At 38.6% G+C, this 18,284-nt stretch overlaps 1 protein-coding gene across 1 annotated transcript in view; it reads right to left on the reverse strand.

Annotated features, from left to right (window-relative positions):
- LOC129741610 (protein vestigial-like) overlaps window positions 1-18,284 on the reverse strand; it is a 134,827-nt gene that overhangs the window by 68,983 nt on the left and 47,560 nt on the right. The gene's annotated exons all lie outside the window — the stretch shown is intronic.

Genomic DNA, 18,284 nt, shown 5'->3' on the forward strand with positions numbered 1-18,284 from the left:
CGCCCGTCAGTCATCGAATCGATACACAAACATATTTACTAGAAGTATGCAGCTAGACCTAGTAACTTATAGTCCTGCTAGTCGACTATTTGACGTCCGTTGCCGTCGTCTTCGTCATCGTCTCGGTTAAGTCGAAATAAAAGATCAGTACACCATAATGGCGCTCACTAATTGACGTCCCGAAATGAAGTGACGTGACTCAGACGAATGATAACAAAATAAAGAGCAAACTAGCTGAATCAGACAGCTATTGTTTGAAGCTACGGGGACAATCAATTCGATAATCTTATTGGTGTGAAAGAGGGCAAGCATTTGTTCTTGAATTTCAATCGCTTACCAACAATTCTAATCATATTTATTGGTTTGGAAGATACCCAACTACAATCGAATGTTATCTTAAGGGGTGTTGCATATAAAAAGTCAACTTCAAATATTTACTGGAACGAATTTCGATCAATATCTTTCGTCCAAATGGACCCACATATGTGTAGAAATGTCACTTAAATAGAATGTATATGGTTCATACATCGATTTAGGAAATGGGTGCATTTCCCATAAATCTTTATTAGAAGTTTTAAAATCCTACATGCTTACGCAAAGCGACGACGATGACAGTTGGATTGAGATTTTTATCTCAACACACAGCTGAGATATTTAGAGTGGCCCACGTTTCCCCATGGCCTTCGTTACCCCACTCTCCTCTACATTCTTTTTTGCAAAATCTGTAATTTTAGTCATACTTAGTTGTTACTTCAAAAGTTGATCGAGGCAATATGACCCTAAAGGGTGTTCACGATGAACACACAAATTTTTTTCGCAAAATTCGAGTTTTCATCCGATTGCCATCAAATTTTCAGAGATCGAAAAATAACTATTAAACTTCATTTTACAATTTTACTTTTTTTTTGTTTATAGTCCATACGCAAATAGATACCCTGTGAATCAACACATACTTTCTTCAGTTCTTGGACTGTCTTCACTAGGGGGAAAGTTCATATAACGTCTCATGTGACTAATACGCGCCACTCATGTTTTGAAGAATATGTAACATTTTGAGTCTGCAAAATATTACTAATCTGTTTTGAATGCTGTGACAGGCCATTGCACGTATGATTTTTTCCTTAATGGATTTTTGGTTTTATCACCGCGATTGTTTATACTTCGAAGTTATCGACGTTTTTCGGTGAGTTTTAAAAATAATCAAAACAAATTACCAGTTCTCCATACGTTTCGAGCTACTCTGGCATTCGCTCCTCTTCAGTGGACAAATTGACTGGCCATCGTCTAAGCTATTTTTTTTTGGTCCAAAACCAAAATAGCTTAGACGATGGTCAGTCAATTTGTCCACTGAAGAGGAGCGAATGCCAGAGTAGCTCAAAACGTATGGACAACTGGTAATTTGTTTTGATTATTTTTAAAACTCACCGAAAAACGTCGATAACTTCGAAGTATATTTTTTCCTTAAAATACCTCTGTGTCGTGAAAATTCCAGAATTTAAGTTTTTCCTCATTTCGATGAGAATTTCAAAACACTTTCAATAAAGTGTCACCAAGCAGAGAAAAATAGATAAGACAATATTTCCTGACACATCGATAGAGGAGAATCTAAACTATGATTTGACGCTTAAAAATCATACTGATCTATGGCTGTTCTGTGGCTTTGAAAATGGTTTTTAAAAATCTAGTTTTTGAAGCAACTAAAGGAATTTGAGTAATAAAAAATCATAGGCATTTGTAGAAAACACTTTTCTTCAACGATTACACTCGTTACAGTACTTCTCTTTTTTTTGTTTCGATTATAGTCGTTTTAACATCTTTATGTAATTCGTGACTTATATCAACGATGCAGTTGGCGGACAGTCATTGAAAAACTTATCCGGTACAAATGTGATCGATGTTTACTTTTGGGCTCAAACTCACGGACATCGGCTCAGAAAGCAACAGACTTGCCAACTGAGCTATATCACAAGCCACTACAGTACTTCTCGATGGGACGAAGCTCCACACAGAAAAAATGTTTGACTATTTCGTGTCACTGAAAACTGAAACCTTTAAAATAAATCAACTTGTAATTAACAAAACCTGTAATTTTAAATTGTTTTCCTTAAAAGTTAGCGAAAATCATTTATTATTACAGCAAATGTCCTGTAAAAAAGTTGTACACTGAAAACTAAAAATCACGTAATTGGTTTTTCGACCTGTAAAATTACAGTAAATGTCCTGCTCGTTTTTGTTACACGACATTTGCGTAATTTTACAGGAAATAGTTTTTGCTGTGCATAGTGTTGGGAGGGTTGAACATTTTCGGCACGATATTGACCTTATTGTCCGCAAACTACACCTCAAACCACGTTATTGTCCGCAAACTAACCTCAAACTCACGTCCTTAGAGTAGTGGCATGAGGTTAAATCCGGCCAGCAGATTGTTGGAACGTTGTGGGCTTTAAGAAGAGGAAGCAGCCGCTTCTGGAGACAATCTTTCATGTGTCACGAAAGGTGCACTCCGCTTTCCGCACGTGCAGATGGCTTGCCAAACCAGTAATATATACGCAAATTTGGACATCTTCTGAATGCGGGCATGCCCCGTAACGCTGAACTTATCCTTGGCCGTGAAAAACAGGTTGCCGGGATCTGTTTGAAGTCGGCCTTCACATATTTTTCGTCGTCCATGATGCAGCATTCAACTTTCATTAGCATGTTGAGGTAAAACTTCCAGGCACGGGGTTTGGCGGACTTGTTCTGCTTCTCGTAACGATTAGGGGTCTTTTGTACCTTGAACGTTTAAAACCCAGCCTTAGTTTTGGGCTTCTGGACATGACTTCGACTGAGGTGCAGCTTCTTAACTACATCCCGAACGGAGGCGTTCGGCGTTTTTAAACCGTAGAATCATTTCTCGCACCCTTTTACTCTCCCCTGTGAAATTATGTACATAGGTTAAATTCATTTTATGAGCTTTTCAATTTATCAAAACGAACGTATGGCACTCTTCTCTTTTCTATCCCGTGATGGGAACTAAATCATATTAGAAATATTTCTTGTAGGTATTTAAATACTTTCCTCAGTTTTTTACCACCTGCTAAATAACGCCCGAGTTCTAAAAAAATGTATAGGAGCTTCCCTTCACTTTTTTTCTTTCGAATCAGTGAAAGGAGGAAGAAGCCTTAAATATTCAAAAAAACAAAATTCTACTGAAATACCCTCTGCTATTAAATTTATTATTATTATTATTATTATTATTTATTTTTTCCTCGGACAGGGAAAGCCCGCTGGAGTTAAGCTTATCTCAAGCCTCTTCTCCAACAGGCACAAAACCCTGTCAAAACAATTTTAACAATTCGTTTACAATATTAGGTATTCCAAAATATGTATGAGCACTCCAGTGAGCGAGATAATGCTCTGTGAAGGAGTGCTTGGCACTTTTCATTTGCTATTTCACAATTTTATACAATATAATAGGGTGTTACACTTGTATTATACATATTCGTAGCTTTTTGTGGCTGCTGCGGTGGTGCGTTTCTGATGGGAGGTGGCGGGTGACGGGTGGGTGGCGGTGGTTTGGAGCGGCGTTTGGGTGGCGGTGGGCTAGGTGGAGGGGCGAGAGCGAAAAGATGATATTAATAAGACGTGTGGCACAAATAATTTTTTAGCGGAGGAAGCGGTTTATGTTCTGCTTGCAGATCGATAACAGTTGCGCTTTGAATCGCGAGGGCGTTGAAGACCGTTTCAGGGTCTCTGGCAGATTGTTGTAGAGTTTACTGGCAAAGTAGCTGGGTTTCTTTTTCCCGTATTCCGTCCTTACACGGGATAGGCGGAGATGATTTGCGTTTCTGGACAAACGGTGCGACGCCATTCTCTCGAGGCGCAAATTGTGGTGGGATTCTCTGCTTGTCAGGAGTTTGTGGGTGAACATTAACGTTTGGAATTCCTGGGCACCTCGTATTGGAAGTACCGAGTTGTTCATGCCATATAACAACTCAGAAGGATATAAATAAGGCAACTTGAAGATAGTCTTGAGGACACGGTTTTGCATGGTTTGCAGTTCCCTGAGGCGGCTTTTACATGCTTTGCCCCACAGCGATACTAGGTATTGTAACCTCGAGTGGAAAAGCGCGAAGTAAACGTTTTTCAGCCAGTGAGTAGGAATAAACGCTGATATTTTCCATATTGCACCACAGACCGGAGCGAGGGTTCGTTTCAGTTGCTCTATGTGGGGTGACCAGCATAGAGTATCGTCCAGAAGTAATCCCAGATATTTGAACTGGCGCACTCGTTCAATAATCGTATTACCTATACGGATTAATGGCAGCTGTGGTATGGAGCGACGACCGGAGTTGAACAACATGTACGATGTTTTTGATAGGTTGAGCGAAAGCAGGTTACAATCGAAGTATTGCTGAAGGACTTGCAGGTCATTACCGATCCACTCCACAATCTGGAGGGGGTTGGAGTGACTATATGATATTATGGTGTCATCTGCAAAGAGCCGAACTTTGCCATGTAGGTTCAGTTGTGGAAGATCGTTGATAAAAACTAGAAACATCAGCGGACCTAGGTTACTCCCTTGTGGTACTCCCGTTGTAATGAATTTTTTGCTACTTGAGTGTCCTTTCAGAGACACGAATTGTTGTCGATCTGTTATGTAGCTCTCAATTAACCGATGAGGCTGACCTCGTATGCCATACCAATCCAATTTTTGCAACAGCAAGGCGTGGTCTATTGTGTCGAATGCTTTCCTTAGGTCCAAAAACAGGGCACCGGCGTAGTTACGATTGTCCAGGTCGTCATATACATCTTCCAGGAGTTCAGTAGTTGCTGTTAATGTACTGCATCCTTTTCGGAATCCATACTGGCGCGGGCTTATAAGGTCGTATCTCGATAAATACTCACTTATCCTGGTGACGAGAAGTTTTTCCAGGATTTTGTTCAATACTGAAAGCGTTGAGATTGGACGGTAGTTTGAAACGTCTGAGCTGTCTCCGGACTTGAAAATAGGAGTTACTCGGGCTAGTTTCAATGCGTCGGGATAAACTCCGGTTCCGACTATTTCATTAAAGATATCTGTCAGGATATCGGAGAGCGCCAAGTGATGTGTTTTTAGTGTGTCCACGGTAATATTGTCAGCACCAGGAGATTTGTTGGAATCTAAGTTGCTGATTTCTAACAGTACCTCTGAGACGGTTGCCGGTCTCAAAAACAAGGAAGGCGATGGTTGCGAACGAAGTGAATTGTACTGTTGAATGTCTCGATTGCTTGCGATGTTAGCAGCCAATTGGGGACCAATATTGCAGAAGTAGTCGTTGATGCTGTTTCAAACTTGTGCTGGATCCACCTGAACTTCATTTCCAATCTTGAGCGTAATATTATCTTGCGATTTGGACTTGCGGCCGAGGGCTTCGTTCAAGAATTTCCAGGATTGCTTTGGCGATGCTGTTTGCAGAAGTCGAAGAAAGTATGACCGTTTACAATGACTTTTTAGCTTTGCCAGTCTTCCGGAGATGTCTTTTAGAAGATGCTTAGAGTGTTCATCCGCAGGGTGACGCTTGCAATGCTTCCAAATCTTGTCTTTCGTTGACATTAGTTTCCAGACGTCGAATGTCATCCACGGGCAGTTCCTCTTCACCTTTGCTCTTATTGTTATTGTTTTTGTGGCACGATTTCGGATCTCGTTGTATTTGTCGGCAATGAGTTTGATCTTTTCGTTAGCGCATGTTGTCGACGGTATGTTCTGCAACGCTTCTGCGAATTCTGCGTTTAGTTGGTGGTGATTGACGATGCTCTTACTTAAGAATTGGACATCTTTGTTGGTACTGCTCGACAGCGTGGTAACAATCATGTTGTGGTCGCTTATATCCGCGCAGATTGTCTCATTCATTGTTGAAGCGATGATGCTCTGTGAACATACAACATGGTCGAGTATATTCCCACTGGCTGGCCGCGTGACCTCGTTGTTGACAACAAACAAGTTGCGTGATTCCAAAATCCTGAGATACTCGCCGACTATGTTGCTCGACAGGTTAACTGGCACGTTTGTATCACCCAGGATGATTGAGTTAGGGTGCTTACTATTACAGGACAACTTGCTTTCAAGCTTCTCGACAAAGTTGGCAAAGCGGAATGCAGGAGGACGGTAAACAGCATGTAGAGATAGTGGCCCGTTACCCAAGCGAAGACGAAGTCGTATGTAGTGAAATCCATCGTCTTCTTCTATTTCCTCAGTATCAACGTTCAGGTCACTACGTGCATATACGGCTAGTCCCCCATGCGATGTTTCACGGCAGGAAAATATTCCATCGAATCCGTTTAGAGTGAACATTTGTGAATCTCCAGATTTAATCCATGTTTCGCTCACCACAATTATGTCAATGTTACTCGAACAGCGATCTACAAAATCTTTGAGTGTATCAAACTTATCAGGATTGTTCATCCCGCGAATATTCCATTGTAATAATTTTAAACCGTGACTGTATGTTAAATTATATTTATTTACTAAAAAATCATCTACACATTCATACATAAAGTTTTTATTAATGTTATCGTTTGGAGCCATTGTGATAGAAAAAAAGCTGTTTACTATGACAATATTAATCATTAACGACGCTTATTAGGAGGCTCGAGGACGGGTGACGACTGTAGCGAAATATCCAAGTTGGAGGTTTCAAGAGACCGTTTCGACTTTGGTGGTTCTAGTTTCCGCAAGTCCTCTCTGGCACGAACAATCTCCACTTTAGAATCAGACCGACGTTTGGTGAGAATAGCTCCATCCCTACCTGGCCAGACAAACTGAAGCCCAAGTTGTTCCTGTGCTCCGCGTACTTCCCGCAGCAGGTCTAATCCTTGTGAGGTCAACTCGTCGCGAATAACTACTCTTCCGGTAGATTTGGCGTAAGAATTTCCAAGTTCTGATGAGTTCAGTGGGCCACGCAGTTTTTTTTTGGCGAAAAGTTGTTCCTTCGATGTTTCTTCTTTGAAGACAACTTTGATAGGCGGGTGCTTACCGTCTGGCTTTGTTGGATGAAGCCGTTTTGCTTCGGCAATTGCACCATTTGGAAGGTCACAACCTAGTACTGTGGCTATGTTTGCGACGACGTTTCCTGTGACTTCGTTTTCTAAACAAGGGACACCCAGAATCATAGCATTTTTGCTGAGAGCCTGCCGATTAAGACGATCCACTTCCTTCTCGAGTTTTTTAACATCTCCGCGTAGTTGTGTTTGTTCGTCTTGGACGTCTCTTACTTCGCTCCGAAGAACGCTCTGGTCGACTTTCATCTGCCTGAATTCATCGACGAAGCTATCGAATTTTTCCGCTAAGAAATCTTGGCTTTTTTCGATTTTAACCACAGTTTCTTTCAATTTTTCTTGCGTCGCGATATTGACGAGTTTGAGCTCCCTCATTTCATTTTGGGTCGCGAAGTTACACTCCTTAAGGTCACGCATTTCGTTTAGCATCTTCTTCATCTCGTTGACGATACGGTCCTCGGCAACTTTGTTCCCCCGCATCCGAAAGTACATTGCTTGGCAATCGCTTGTGCAGTAGTAGTCGGCGTTTTGCATTTTTTTGACTGCATTCCCCCGGATGTTCTTGCATCGAAAATGCGCACTTTTATGACATTGGAGACACTCTATTACTTTGTTCGGATCGGTTTCCACTTTTTCGCATACAACGCAAATTATTTCGTCTAGATCCATTCCGAGTTAAGGGTTGTTAACTGTTTTGTGTGAAATATTTCACGAACAGAAGCGGATGAAATGTTTCACGACGACTTGACGCGACGCTTCACGACTGTTTACAATAACAATGAGCAAGGTGAAAGAGGAAAAAAGTAAAATGGATAATTCAAACGTTTTCACCTGAATCCAACGACGATTTGATTTTGATGATTTCCTGCCGTAAGTACCAACACTCGAGATTTCCAATTTTGTTTAATGTCAGCACCAGCACCACTATTTGTTTCAACATCCGTTTCAATGTTTTTGTTGGGATTTCCCAGAGAAATACGATGAAGACGGTGGAGCAATTTTGCAGACAAACTTTCTGATTTTCTTCTTCTTCTTCTTGTGAATAATAAGTTCCCCAGTGATCCAAAAATATTGTATAAAAATCTCCCTCCTCCTTCCCCTCTTCCCGTTGGAAAGAGGGAGGGGTCTCAGAATATAACAAAAACATTACTCGTACTCGAATATACTTCGATGATAAATTTGTTTCTTTTTTGGTCGATTAATTCTCGAGTAATGCATTAAACTGTATAGGAGCCCCCTCCCACCTTCTTATCTCGCCCAGTGGAAGAACAGATGGGTCTAAAACATCGTTGAAACTTGTCTCGTAACCTTATACCTTCCTATGTGAAATTTGGATTCATTTGCATCATTAGTTATCGAATAAAGCATTAAATTGTATGGAAGACCCCCACTCCCCCTATAGGTCTCCCCAAGCCACGGTTTTTTTTATTTCTTTTCTTTTTTTTTGTTTCGATTATAGTCGTTTTACCATCTATATGGCATTCGCGACTTTATCAACGTTACAGTTGGCGGATCGTTATTGAAAAACTTATCCGGTACAACTGTGTTCGATGTTTATTCTTGGGCTCGAACTCGCGGACATCGGCTCAGGAGACAACAGACATGCCAACTGAGCTATATCACAAGCCCAAAGCCACGGGAGTGGATTCCCAAATAATCATAGAAACATTTTTCTTACCCAAATCATCATCCATGTCAAATTTGGTTCCATTTGCTTGATTAGTTCTCGAATTTTGCAAAAAATTGTATGGGAGCCCCCCCTCTCTTTTTCTATTTCCACACTGCAGGGTGGAAAGAATCTCAAATCATCTTTTAAATATTCTTCCTACCCATTTAGGCTCGCATGTCAAATTTGGTTTCGTTTGCTTGATTAGTTCTCGAATTGTGCGAAAAATTGTATGGGAGCCCCCCTCCCCACTTCTAATTTCCCCATTGGAAGGAAGGAGGGGTATTAAACCATTTTAGGAACATCCCTTGTACCGAAATATACTCCCATGCTAATTTTGGTTCCATTTTCATGATCAGTTCTCGAGTTATGAAAGCTTATTACATTTATTTCAGAGACCTCCTCCCCCCTTCCAGGGATAGGGAGGGGTCCCAAACCATTATAGGAACCTACCCCGGTCTCCAATACCTCCATCTGCCAAGTTTCAAGCAAATCGGTTTAGTAGTTTTCGAGTCTATAGGGAACAGACAGACAGACAGACAGACAGAAATCCATTTTATATGTGTAGATTTTGTATTGCAATTCCATTATAAGCATCGTCCCGGGTGACGGTTTTGCTTGTTTAAGGAATAAAGGTTTGCTACTGAGCCCGAGAGAAAGAAAATCAAAAATTCAAATCTTGTCTTTCAAAACCTTCAAAACCCCTTAACGCTAGTCCGCTCTTGACTGTCAATATGACACTATTGGAAGTTTGGCGGTTTGTAACTTTATTCGGGTGCATCCAAATAATACAGTTTCTTCGGAGTTTCTCAATGAATTCTTGAAATCTTTAATTTTGCGTCATTGCTTTTTTATGGGCGCACTAGGATTGTTCGATCTTCGGGAAAAGATCGATCTCCAAGATCGATTCAGATGAACGGTTCTGGGATCGATCCATCTAAAAAATCGGAGCTTAAAGATCGATCTCCGATTAATCGATCTTTTCTATTTATTACAAGAAGGAACTGCATTTTTTCAAAAATTTGCAAAAAAGACACTAAATTTCAAATTTTTATAGTCCTTCTTCATATGGAAAGAAAAAAAATTTAAGCGCTATTTTGTAAGGTGAACCAAAGTTGGTGCTTTAAAACAACACTAAATAATCAAAATCTAAATATCTCGGAAACGCTTTGATACATTATGTCATGTACAGACAAGAAATATTTTAGAAATTAAAAAAAATTATTTCAAGGTATTTTTATTTAGATTTTTGAATGAATGTGATAGATTTCGAAAAAAAATATGCGGAAAAAAAATCAATTTTTTTAACAAAGGAATTTTTGTAAAATTGCTATTATTTCTTAAGATTAGCAAATTCTAGCAATTTTTTTATTTTTAATCAATCACAAACACCTTTCACCAAATTCATAAGGTTTGAAAATAATTTTCGAAATTCAATTGAAATAAATAAAAAAAATTAAAATTATTTTTCAACTGATCATGAATGCTAAATGAAAAAAAAAATCGGCTTGACCAGTAATCGAACTCTAGTTTTCTGATTTTCTCTCCGACACCTTACCAATAGGTAAATCGTCAGATGTAATCTAGTCAAGCTGTAGCCCTATAATTCAGTTGACTTTATCAAATTATAATCGCTGCTAGATTCTACGACAGAAAACGCTCATCGTATTCCGATTGATGGTGCTTATACTGCCCCTACAGTGACTGGTTTTCAGATTTCGGCACAAAATTTAAAATGCATTTTTGAACGTTTATAACAATGATGTAACTCACATATTATTGCTGTTTCCTATGGTTAAATAAGCGTCCTCCTTAAGGTGGCCATTATAACCTTATTTTCCCTAAATGAGAAAAAAGATCGAAAGATCGGATCGAAAATAAACCGATCTAATCGATTTTTCCTGGCCAAAGAATCGATCCGAAAAATCGAAAATCGGAGTTGAAAAGATCGATCTCCTAAGGATCGATCCAAGATCGACCAATCCTAGGGCGCACCATGAAAGTCTAGGAAACAAAACTCCCAATTCAGACCAGGAGTTTCTATTTGACACTCCTCGCTAAAACCGCTAAAGCTCTCTAGAATCTCAAACGACTTTTACAATCCCCCTTATTCTGCACCGCGCGTGAGGTGACGATAGTCGAGTCGAGTCGGAGTCACGTGAGTCTTGTCACCTTATTCCCGTAGCCGATGTAACAGAGGTTCGTGCCCAGCTGACAGATTAGGATAAGAACTCAAAAAGTTCATTCTAAAAGACGTTTCTCACCTAAAGCGACTACTGGAATCGGGTAACTGGGTAACGTCACGGTCACCTCACGCGCGGCGCACATTAAGGGGGAATATTTCTAGTTTTGGAAACCTCGTTATGTAATTCAAATATGTTTTTCAAATATAATTCACCAACAGCACTTTAATTATCCGTTATTGAAAGTCTATGAAAAAATCCGAAAAAAACGAAAATTTTATATCGAAATATAGCAAAAGTCTACAGTATAGACGTTTGCATCATATTCCATTTAATTTTATGTAACATTTAATATAAAAGTTAATCCTAAGAACAAGGTCACTTAAATTTTTTATTAAATTTTTCTTTAAATTGCCTTAAAAATTTTGTGACGACGCTGTTTTTACAAGATAAGATTTATAATTTTATGTCAATATTTAAATGTTTCGTTTAATTTTAAATTAGTTAGTTAATCACACAATTTCAGTTAAAACGTATTTCAGTTTAAAACGTTCCAATTCAAAATGAGGATGGATTCTTCAAAAAAAAAAAAAAAGTATAGTAACTAATGTAGTAAATCAAATTCAAGATAATATCTGAAATTTGCTGAATCTCGTTACAACTTTTTTTCAAATCTCTGTCTGTTGTATACTATTGCCAGTCATCGACAAGTTTTCAAACCAGTTTTTTTCTACCCCACACCACTATTTTCAACGCTCCCGCTTTGCCCGGCAGTATTCATCACATCATGTCAAAGTTTTATAATTTCTCTTAATTTAATAAGCTTGCGCTAATTTGTACTGACATACAGAGCGAACATGTTATAGGCACCCAATGGCACAGCGGGGGTTTCTACCTTATCGGTTACGGCCGAGAAACATCAATGATTTCCGTTCGTCTTCGCCTTCAGCCCTCGGATGCATTGGCTGGATCACGATGTCCTCTTGGAGCAATCCTAATATGAGCCCCATCACACACACACACACGTTGCGTTTGGTTCATTTTCTGGGAAGCATTTTCTCAATGGATCGTTATTTACCGTAAATTCTATGTGGACGAGCCCTTGCTGAGTCACGCACGCATCGACTGAATCCTAAAAATCAGGCAACTGAACATCGCGCTTGCGGAGACTTCTCTGGAAAAACAACGAACCCGTTTTCCGCGGACGGCTGCGCGTACTTGCACGTACTTAGTTTCGGTTCGATTGAGGATGATGACTGCAGAGGAACAAACAACCTTCACCGTCCCTGAGCAAAGTCGTTGATCTACTCTCAACGATGCAGGTGATTACCGGTGGTGGCCGTCGCACTCAATCCTGTAAATACGCGGGACCTGTTTCTCAAAATGTAAATTATTCCCAGGAATTGAATCTCAATGAGCGATGAAAGCGCTAGACGATCTTTGGAAAATCAGACGACAGATGCCTAATAGCAGTCAAGATAGAAAAGTTCGAGCAGCTGCTAGTTTAGTTGTTGTTATCGTCTTTGCATTGATGATATCGATTAGCTGTATTGACAACGGTCAATCACGATCGAATTGCCCGTCGTCGCCGTCAACCCTGATCGAGTCTGTGCCACCAACATCGGCTTCATATGGAACGGAGCAACATTGAATCGATAATTCATACCTAGTTGTTTTTAACGGCGAACATCACTTGACAGCTGCGTTAGATATTATCTGATAGCGTAGTTATTTCTCATTAGAAATTTTGATTTTGCTATCGTGCACCTCAGACGTGTTATGAATCGTCAATGATCGATACGTTCTTGGTGTTGATCACTCAATCCCCCTTCACTTTAGTTGAGTCGAGTGCGCACTAGCTTTTATCAATGAATTTATCTCAGCATGTTTCAGAAGATATTTCAAGTAGCTGAACTAGGAAATAATCTTTAACAAAAATAAATATTTTGCAAAATTTTTAACAAGAATATTTGTAAAACTAACGATTTTTCAACTTTCTATACAAAATCAGAAAAATAAAAATACTCAACGCAGGAGATAATCAAAATTTATGCCACATATGTATCAACTTTACAGAAAATTCCTGAAGTTGTTATTGAAAAGGATACTGTGAGTTGAAATCAATAACTTTCTTTCCTGAGAGTTATAAATTCGAGATGCTTCTGTAAAGATAGAATAACATGATAAAGTACTACGAAATTGAATTACATACATCAATTTTACAGTTTTTTCAGAGGCTTCAAGTCGATTTCACTACGAGAGATACCCAAAATAAACTTAATTTAAAAACAAATACTGTAAGTATAGAAACGTTATACGGTTATATGTACAATGCAGCTACATTGCAGATTTTTTCTTGTTTTCCTTTATGAATCATGATTTTAATTGAACACATTTATGAATCATAAATTTTTTGTGAGATTCCTCTTTTTAATTTTTCGACATCCATCAACGGTTTAGCTAGACCATTTCCAATCCTCCCGAGCAGCTGCATTTGTTAATGACACACACTCTGGGAGCCAGTTGCTTATTAGTTCTCCTAGAAGGAGGCTTCATAAAATTCATCAAAATTCTTACCTCAATTAGAGAATCTCAGAGACGTAGAATATTGCATCCAACCATACAGTGAGTACCCAGTACGTTTCCCAGTCGGTAATAAGCGAATTCAAATTCCACAGCTACCGACTGCAGCTACCGTTTCGACATTATACACATATTTATACCTATATGCGATAGCGTTTCAATCAACGTTAGAGGGAGGGGAAGGTTGGTTTGTGAGATGACAGGGTGTTATGGACCAACCCAAGTCTCAGATATGAGGTTCCGTTCAGTCAGCCGATAGTATAGTACGGTCTGTAACGAGCGGCCACACGGCTGCCTGATTAGGATTCTTCGAATCGTCTAGCAGGGCCCGCCAGACCCGGAGACTATCGGTCTGAAGCTAAACCTACTCAGATAGATAGAGGATCACGAACCGATGATGCTGGGCCGAGGACTGCCGAGTGGGTGATTAATACATTGTTAGCATTTGTGCGTACGTCTCCGCAGCACATCATCGGAGGAGGAACGATTGGCCGGTGAACTTCCCATTTGATTGATATCGATCAGATCGGACTCGGCCCAGGGTGGCTGCCATATTAGCGATTGGAGCGAGATTGGAATTCCGTTCGTGTTGATTTAAACCCTGACGATGATGCTTTGCCGAAGCAGCTCCACATTCATATGTATTGTTTTTGTGTAACAGATATTTCCACTAGCCCATTCCGAATCTATCAAGGAGCATAGCATCATAGCTCGTGCTGAAACGTCGCAATCCAGAGCGGAATCATGCCTAGAAGGCATGCTATTCGACATAATAACGCTTTGATAGTGCTTCCTGGTGCGTTGTAACGGTTGATGGATTGATTATTATCAGAGATAAGATTTATCATCCTTGAGTTATGGAAATAATAGCAGGGAGTATGAATTATCTATCCTGACTAAAATTTTGAAACTGGTTTGGTCCATCGCCTAAGTAAAATGAATTTAGGATATTTATTGATTGTAGACTTTTTGATTCAATCATATTATGATTAGTTCCAACAGAGACAAACGGTGAACTTGTCAAAAGGCAGAAGATTATTAATTTTCGAACTGTGACCATAACTGCCAATATAACATGAACCATATGTCGGAAAAATGTGATGTCCACATCATTTTTGTTTCTTCTGTGGAATCGAGCCTGCTAGTTTTTGTGTCAATTTATAAATTTTCTAAAGGAAATTCGCCTCTGAACAACTTTGTCGAATACCGTTACTTCGTATTTTATAAGGCAAAAAAAATTATTAGCTGTTTAACAGATGTATGTCTTTAGACTTTGATAAACAATTCAATTGATATCACTGCTGATGCCTCGCGAAGTATTGCATGAAAAGTCTTCATGCCATACCTCGATAGGCACCCAGCAGTGATGTCAATTGAATTTATGTTTTTCAATGCCAAAAGACATGCCCCCATTCAACACCTAAAAACTTTTTTCTCTAATAAGATACGAAGTAACAGTCTTCGACTAAGTTGTTTAGCGGAAAATTTCCTTTAGAGAATTTATAAATTGGCACAAAAACCATTAGCAGGCTCGGTTCAAAAGGAGAAACAAAAATGATGTTGATTTTTCAGTACAAAATATTCAATTGTCCCATACATTCCAAAAGGTTTAAATTTACTCATATAAACGTTACTTACAAATTATGCAAAAAAAAACATATAAACAGATGAGATTTGAACCAAAACGAAGTTTTTTAGACCCCAGGGTTTAAGAAATTAAAAAATGATTTCAAATCGACTCAGTCTAGTACTATATTGTACAACCCAAATATTTCGGAACTGGGCTTTTGTTATAACACCGAGAATCTTCGTAGTCGCTGGGAGTTCAAGAGTAGGCGTTGCTTCAAGTGGAAAGTTTTTGCTCCTGCCAAATTTTATATCAAAAACATTGAAAATTCATGAAATAGTAAAAAGTGAAAGTTTGAATCAAGCATGTTCCATCAGCTGCTTCAACCTGATACCCGAGCTCCAAACCATGCCAATATTCATTCTTCCCGGAATTCTGTCGGCTGTTCCATTTGGCAGAGATCGAACCTCCGGATGAACCGAAGTCTACCATCACCGGGTCTCTAGAAAGGATAAAAGCTAAGTATTCTCTCCATGTTTTGTTGTTCTCTAGGAATGCCAAGTATTCTCTTCTTATTTACCATAAATTCATTATTTATAGCATCGTATTGTGTTCAAAATATTCTAAGATTTGAAAAACCATTTTAATTGCTTATTATTATCTCTTTTCAAAATGGACTAATGCGATTACATTGACTTGTCACGGTGTACATTGTGGTCAAGGTTGCCGGAATCACAGAAAAATCAATAAATTCATAGAGTTTTGAGCAATGTTCGGAAAATCGTTCAAGAAAAGCAATCAGGATTCGTTTCAAGCTAGAACACTTTTACCTCCGAGTGCTGTGATAGGCACATGGTGAACGTATCCGTTGAATATTTGTCGAACATCAACTCTAACTAGATACATAAAAATATACCATGTCCCATAGAGTGCCCCAAATGACCCGACTTTTGAAAAACTTATGCGCTGCAGGCTCAAATCAACAAAATCTCATGCCAAATTTGGGCCAGATCGGATCACGGGAAAGGGTCACTCAACGAGCCTGAAGTTTGTATGGGATTTTGAGACATTTTGTTCGGGAGAAACATGGAAAACCAGTTTTTCATTAATAACTTTAGTTCCCGTCAATCGATTTCTTTCAAAAACGGATTTTCTTAAAGCCTAAACTATGAAAAATATTTCATCCGAAGACTGCATATCGATAAGAGTTAAGATAAAAAAGTTATTAGGCTTCAAAAATGGGCTAACTTTTTTAGCGGTAGTATTCATCACTGTTAATGAGGCATCAATATGTTCGACCGCCCCATCTTATAAACAGTGATGAATACCATCCTTAAAAAAGTTAGTCCATTTTTGAAGCTTAATAACTTTTTTATCTTAACTCTCATCGATATGCAGTCTTCGGATGAAATATTTTTCATAATTTAGGCTTTAAGAAAAACCGTTTTTGAAAGAAATCGGCCGACGGGAACTAAAGTTATTGATGAAAAACTGGTTTTTCATGTTTCTCCCGAACAAAATGTCTCAAAATTCCATACAAACTTCAGGCTCGTTGAGCGACCCATTCCCGTGATCCGATCTGGCTCAAATTTGGCATGAGATCTTGTACTAGGCCTAGTATCAATTTTAGCCTGCAGCGCATAACATTTCACAGGTTTTGAATTTCCTATACAAATTTTGGGCAGTCTAATGTCCCGTCGGGGGCTAACGTTGCTTTTCGTCACGTGGCTAATCAACGATGATCGACATACTTGATGATACATTTTGAACGTCGCTCTCACAATCATTCACTAACGCCTGTACTTCAATCATTGTTGATAATGATAGACGATCATGAATCATTCAGGAGGAAAATTTGAAGAAATACCAGGACCACATGTTGAAAAAAGCCGTAGCACATGCTGGACAGTTCATTGCGGATACGTAGTAATGATTTTGTTCTTCTACGCAAAGCGAAAAACTAAAAATCATATTGTAACCTCTACACATCTCTCAGAACTGATACATATCAGTTGTGATCCTAGCAGGTTAAAAACCATCAAGTAAGGCAATCACCATCGAGACGTTCGTTGCTGATAGTCTGCGTCCTTCTTTACCACATCATGCTTTTTCAATCAATGCTTTTTCCATCACAGTAAACCGCCAAAAATTTTCTGGGTAAAATCACAGAAAGTTACATTTTTTTTTCATAAAAACACAGAATTTTTACCTTGATAGGGGTACCAAACTGATTCTCAATAACAACACATGAAATGAGTTTTGAATCTTGGCACTCATTTTGGCATCTTGTGTTGGGCTTGATTATTAGTTGTACCTCGTGTATCTGCCAATGCAAGATGTGTGTAGCCACCCTATGCTATGCTATGCTATGCTATGCTCTTTTGAAAAGAGACTTAAACTGAAATGAAACAGTCGTTAGTAAATCGCGAATAAGAAATCTTTCTTAGACGTCTCGTTACAATCCACTATCTACTAAAGCGACATAGTCTTACCCAATACAAACCTTTTTTGCATATTCTGCAAATCACATCACTGCTTTTATTCCTATAATTCCAGCTATTCTATATGTGCCAATCAAGTGGAGTCTGCGTTTAGCCTTTTTGAGGCAAGTAAACATCGAGGTACATCAATGCTTGTTGGCATCTAAAGTTAGTAAAATTAGTTTTATGTAAGCTCCTTTTGAATCTGCAAGAGATTTTCCAATACTTTTAATCTTCTACTCATTTTTGTCATATGTTGGTCAGAAATTTTTTTAATATGATGATATTCTATAAGAAATCCTTCGGATTTTGTCGTATTTTATAATGGTTTTGTGTTGAACACTCCCGTTGAAAAAATGTTAATTTATTTAAATATTAATAATCATTCTGCTATGAATCTATAAAAAATTCTACATGTTGCATGAATTGCAAATTAAAATACGAAAATAATTTGCAATTCAAAGCTAGTCCTCACTTAAAAAAAGTCACTTGATAATTGAAATAGTAAGATTCACCAATTTAACTCTCTTTTTATGGAAAAAGTTCACTGATTTAGAGAAATAATAACATTTTAATTAGAATAGCACAATTGAACAGGTTTAATGTCGTTAATTTGAAGTATAATAAAAGTTATGGCCCATCAAAATAAAAAAAAATATTTTTGAAAATCTCAATTAATTTCAATATGATTTTTGAATTTCTTCCAAACCTCGTTAATTGGGAGCCGGAAGGGGTCATTCAACTTGTAAGAATTTGCAAATCAAAAGAAAAACAGCTATTTTCCAAAA

The sequence above is a fragment of the Uranotaenia lowii genome, chromosome 2, assembly GCF_029784155.1.
Source record: "Uranotaenia lowii strain MFRU-FL chromosome 2, ASM2978415v1, whole genome shotgun sequence".
Taxonomy (NCBI): domain Eukaryota; kingdom Metazoa; phylum Arthropoda; class Insecta; order Diptera; family Culicidae; genus Uranotaenia; species Uranotaenia lowii.